The following is a 5,879-nucleotide window of genomic DNA, read 5'->3' as shown; positions in this document are numbered from 1 at the left end:
TTATCCCTTTGCCAGATTTCATAAAATGCGGCAATTGCTAACATGATTTGGACAGACTTAAGCATAGATACGAGTGAGAAACTCTCATCGTAGTCAACATCTTGAACTTGTCGAAAACCTTTTTGCGACAATTCTAGCTTTGTAGATAGTGATACTACTATCAGCGTCCGTCTTCCTCTTGACAATCCATTTATTCTCAATTGCTTGCCGATCATCGGGCAAGTCAACCAAAGTCCACACTTTGTTCTCATACATGGATCTCATCTCAGATTTCATGGCCTCAAGCCATTTTGCGGAATCTGGGCTCACCATCGCTTCTTCATAGTTCGTAGGTTCGTCATGGTCTAGTAACATAACCTCCAGAACAGGATTACCGTACCACTCTGGTGCGGATCTTACTCTGGTTTACCTACGAGGTTTGGTAGTAACTTGATCTGTAGTTACATGATCATCATCATTAACTTCCTCACTAATTGGTGTAGAAGTCACAGGAACAGATTTCTGTGATCCAATAAGGGAGCAGGTACAGTTACCTCATCAATTTCTACTTTCCTCCCACTCACATCTTTCGAGAGAAACTCCTTCTCTAGAAAGGATCCATACTTAGCAACGAATGTCTTGCCTTCGGATCTGTGATAGAAGGTGTACCCAACTGTCTCCTTTGGGTATCCTATGAAGACACATTTCTCCGATTTGGGTTTGAGCTTATCAGGATGAAATTTTTTCACATAAGCATCGCAACCCCAAAATTTTAAGAAACGACAACTTTGGTTTCTTGCCAAACCACAGTTCATAAGGCGTCGTCTCAACGGATTTTGATGGTGCCCTATTTAACGTGAATGTAGCTGTCTCTAATGCATAACCCAAAACGATAGTGGTAAATTGGTAAGAGACATCATAGATTGCACTATATCCAATAAAGTACGGTTATGTCGTTCGGACACACCATTACACTGTGGTGTTCCAGGTGGCGTGAGTAGTGAAACTATTTCACATTGTTTTAACTGAAGGCCAAACTCGTAACTCAAATATTTTACCTCTGCGATCATATCGTAGAAACTTTTATTTTCTTGTTACGATGATTCTCCACTTCACTCTGAAATTCTTTGAACTTTTCAAATGTTTCAGACTTTGTGTTTCATCAAGTAGATATACCCATATCTGCTCAAATCATCTGTGAAGGTCAGAAAATAATGATACCTGCTACGAGCCTCAATATTCATCGGACCACATACATCTGTATGTATGATTTCCAACAAATCTGTTGCTCTCTCCATAGTTCCGGAGAATGGCGTTTTAGTCATCTTGCCCATGAGGCACGGTTCGCAAGCATCAAGTGATTCATAATCAAGTGATTCCAAAATCCCATCAGTATGGAGTTTCTTCATGCGCTTTACACCAATATGACCTAAACGGCAGTGCCACAAATAAGTTGCACTATCATTATTAACTTTGCATCTTTTGGCTTCAATATTATGAATGTGTGTATCACTACGATCGAGATCCAACAAACCATTTTCGTTGGTGTGTATGACCATAGAAGGTTTTATTCATGTAAACAGAACAACAATTGTTCTCTAACTTAAATGAATAACCGTATTGCAATAAACATGATCAAATCATATTCATGCTCAACGCAAACACCAAATAACACTTATTTAGTTTCAACACTAATCCCGAAAGTATAGGGAGTGTGCGATGATGATCATATCAATCTTGGAACTACTTCCAACACACATCGTCACCTCTCCTTTTACTAGTCTCTGTTTATTCTGCAACTCCCGTTTTGAGTTACTACTCTTAGCAACTGAACCAGTATCGAATACCGAGGGGTTGCTATAAACACTAGTAAAGTACACATCAATAACATGTATATCCAATATACCTTTGTTCACTTTGCCATCCTTCTTATCCACCAAATAGTTGGGGTAGTTCCGCTTCCAGTGACCAGTCCCTTTGCAGTAGAAGCACTTAGTCTCAGGCTTAGGACCAGACTTAGGCTTCTTCACTTGAGCAGCAACTTGCTTGCCGTTCTTCTTGAAGTTCGCCTTCTATCCCTTTGCCCTTTTCTTGAAACTAGTGGTCTTGTTAACCATCAACACTTGATGTTTTTCTTGATTTCTACCTTCGTTGATTTCAGCATCACGAAGAGCTTGGGAATTACTTTCGTCATCCCTTGCATACTATAGTTCATCACGAAGTTCTACTAACTTGGTGATGGTGACTAGAGAATTCTGTCAATCACTATTTTATCTGGAAGATTAACTCCCACTTGATTCAAGCGATTGTAGTACCCAGACAATCTGAGCACATGCTCACTAGTTGAGCAATTCTCCTCCATCTTTTAGCTATAGAACTTGTTGGAGACTTCATATCTCTCAACTCGGGTATTTGCTTGAAATATTAACTTCAACTCCTGGAACATCTTATATGTTCCATCACGTTCAAAACGTCTTTGAAGTCCCGATTCTAAGCTGTTAAGCATGGTGCACTAAACTATCAAGTAGTCATCATATTGAGCTAGCCAAACGTTCATAACGTCTGCATCTGCTCCTGCAATAGGTCTGTCACCTAGCGGTGCATCAAGGACATAATTTTTCTGTGCATCAATGAGGATAATCCTCAGATCACGGATCCAATCCGCATCATTGCTACTAACATCTTTCAACATAATTTTTCTCTAGGAACATATCAAAAATAAACAGGGAAGCAACAACGCGAGCTATTGATCTACAACATAATTTGCAAAATACTATCAGGACTAAGTTCATGATAAATTTAAGTTCAATTAATCATATTACTTAAGAACTCCAACTTAGATAGACATCCCTTTAATCATCTAAGTGATTACGTGATCCAAAGCAACTAAACCATGTCCGATTAACACGTGAGATGGAATAGTTTCAATGGTGAACATCACTATGTTGATCATATCTACTATATGATTCACGCTCGACCTTTCGGTCTCTGTGTTCCGAGGCCATATCTGTACATATGCTAGGCTCGTCAAGTTTAACCTGAGTATTCCGCGTGTGCAACTGTTTTGCACCCGTTGTATTTGAACGTAGAGCCTATCACACCCGATTAACACGTGGTGTCTCAGCACGAAGAACTTTCGCAACGGTGCATACTCAGGGAGAACACTTTTGTCTTGAAATTTTAGTGAGAGATCATCTTATAATGCTACCGTCAAACAAAGCAAGATAAGATGCATAAAGGATTAACATCACATGCAATCAATATAAGTGATATGATATGGCCATCATCATCTTGTGCTTGTGATCTCCATCTCCGAAGCACCATCATGATCACCATCGTCACCGGCTCGACACCTTGATCTCCATCGTAGTATCGTTGTCGTCTCGCCAACTTATTGCTTTTACGACTATCGCTACCGTTTAGTGATAAAGTAAAACTATTACATGGCGATAGCATCTCATACAATAAAGCGACAACCATATGGCTCCTGCCAGTTGCCGATAACTCGGTTACAAAACATGGTCATCTCATACAACACATTATATCACATCATGTCTTGACCATATCACATCACAACATGCCCTGCAAAAACAAGTTAGACGACCTCTACTTTGTTGTTGCATGTTTTACGTGGCTGCTACGGGCTTAGCAAGAACCGTTCTTACCTACGCATCAAAACCACAACGATAGTTTGTCAAGTTGGTGCTGTTTTAACCTTCGCAAGGACCGGGCGTAGCCACACTCGGTTCAACTAAAGTGAGAGAGACAGACACCCGCCAGTCACCTTTAAGCAACGAGTGCTCCGAACGGTGAAACCAGTCTCGCGTAAGCGTACGCGTAATGTCGGTCCGGGCCGCTTCATCTCACAATACCGCTGAACCAAAGTATGACATGCTGGTAAGCAGTATGACTTATATCGCCCACAACTCACTTGTGTTCTACTCGTGCAAAGCATCAACGCATAAAACCAGGCTCGGATGCCACTGTTGGGGAACGTAGTAATTTCAAAAATTTCCTACGCACACGCAAGATCATGGTGATGCATAGCAACGAGAGGGGAGAGTGTTGTCCACGTACCCTCGTAGACCGACAGCGGAAGCGTTATCACAACGCGGTTGATGTAGTCGTACGTCTTCACGATCCGACCGATCAAGTACCGAACGCACGGCACCTCCGAGTTCTACACACGTTCAGCTCGATGACGTCCCTCGAACTCCGATCCAGCCGAGTGTTGAGGGAGAGTTTCGTCAGCACGACGGCGTGGTGACGATGATGATGTTCTACCGACGCAGGGCTTCGCCTAAGCTCCGCAATGATATTATCGAGGTGTAATTTGGTGGAGGGGGCACCGCACACGGCTAAAAGATCTCAAGGATCAATTGTTGTGTCTCTGGGGTGCCCCCCTGCCCCCGTATATAAAAGAGCAAGGGAGGAGGAGGCCGACCCTAGGAGGGGGCACACCAAGTGTGGAGTCCTACTAGGACTCCCTAGTCCTAGTAGGATTCCACCTCCTATATGGAATAGGAAAAGAGGAAGGGAAAAAGAGAAGGAAGGAATGGGGCGCCCCCCTTCCCTAGTCCAATTCGGACCAGACCAAGGGGAGGGGTGCGGCCACCCTTGAGGCCCTTTTTCTTCTTTCCCGTATGGCCCAATAAGGCCCAATACGTATTCCCGTAACTCTCCGGTACTCCGAAAAATACCCGAATCACTCGGAACCTTTCTGAAGTCCGAATATAGTCGTCCAATATATCGATCTTTACGTCTCGACCATTTCGAGACTCCTCGTCATGTCCCCGATCTCATCCGGGACTCCGAACTCCTTCGGTACATCAACATACATAAACTCATAATAAAACTGTCATCGTAACTTTAAGCGTGCGGACCCTACGGGTTCGAGAACTATGTAGACATGACCGAGACACGTCTCCGGTCAATAACCAATAGCGGGACCTGGATGCCCATATTGGCTCCCACATATTCTACGAAGATCTTTATCGGTCAGACCGCATAACAACATACGTTGTTCCCTTTGTCATCAGTATGTTACTTGCCCGAGATTCGATCGTCGGTATCTCGATACCTAGTTCAATCTCGTTACCGGCAAGTCTCTTTACTCGTTCCGTAACATATCATCTCGCAACTAACTTATTAGTCACAATGCTTGCAAGGCTTATAGTGATGTGCATTACCGAGTGGGCCCAGAGATACCTCTCCGACAATCGGAGTGACAAATCCTAATCTCGAAATACGCCAACCCAACAAGTACCTTTGGAGACACCTGTAGAGCACCTTTATAATCACCCATTTACGTTGTGACGTTTGGTAGCACACAAAGTGTTCCTCCGGTAAACGGGAGTTGCATAATCTCATAGTCAGAGGAACATGTATAAGTCATGAAGAAAGCAATAGCAACATACTAAACGATCGGGTGCTAAGCTAACGGAATGGGTCAAGTCAATCACGTCATTCTCCTAATGAGGTGATCTCGTTAATCAAATGACAACTTATGTCTATGGCTAGGAAACATAACCATCTTTGATTAACGAGCTAGTCAAGTAGAGGCATACTAGTGACACTCTGTTTGTCTATATATTCACACATGTATTATGTTTCCGGTTAATACAATTCTAGCATGAATAATAAACATTTATCATGATACAAGGAAATAAATAATACTTTATTATTGCCTCTAGGGCATATTTCCTTCAGTCTCCCACTTGCACTAGAGTCAATAATCTAGTTCACATCGCCATGTGATTTAACATGAATAGTTCACATCACCATGTGATTAACACCCATAGTTCACATCGTCATGTGACCATCACCCAAAGGGTTTACTAGAGTCAGTAATCTAGTTCACATCGCTATGTGATTAACACCCAAAGAGTACTAAGGTGTGA

Source organism: Triticum aestivum, chromosome 1D (assembly GCF_018294505.1).
Source record: "Triticum aestivum cultivar Chinese Spring chromosome 1D, IWGSC CS RefSeq v2.1, whole genome shotgun sequence".
NCBI classification, from domain to species: Eukaryota; Viridiplantae; Streptophyta; class Magnoliopsida; order Poales; family Poaceae; genus Triticum; species Triticum aestivum.
Note: the sequence above shows the minus strand (reverse complement) of the source record.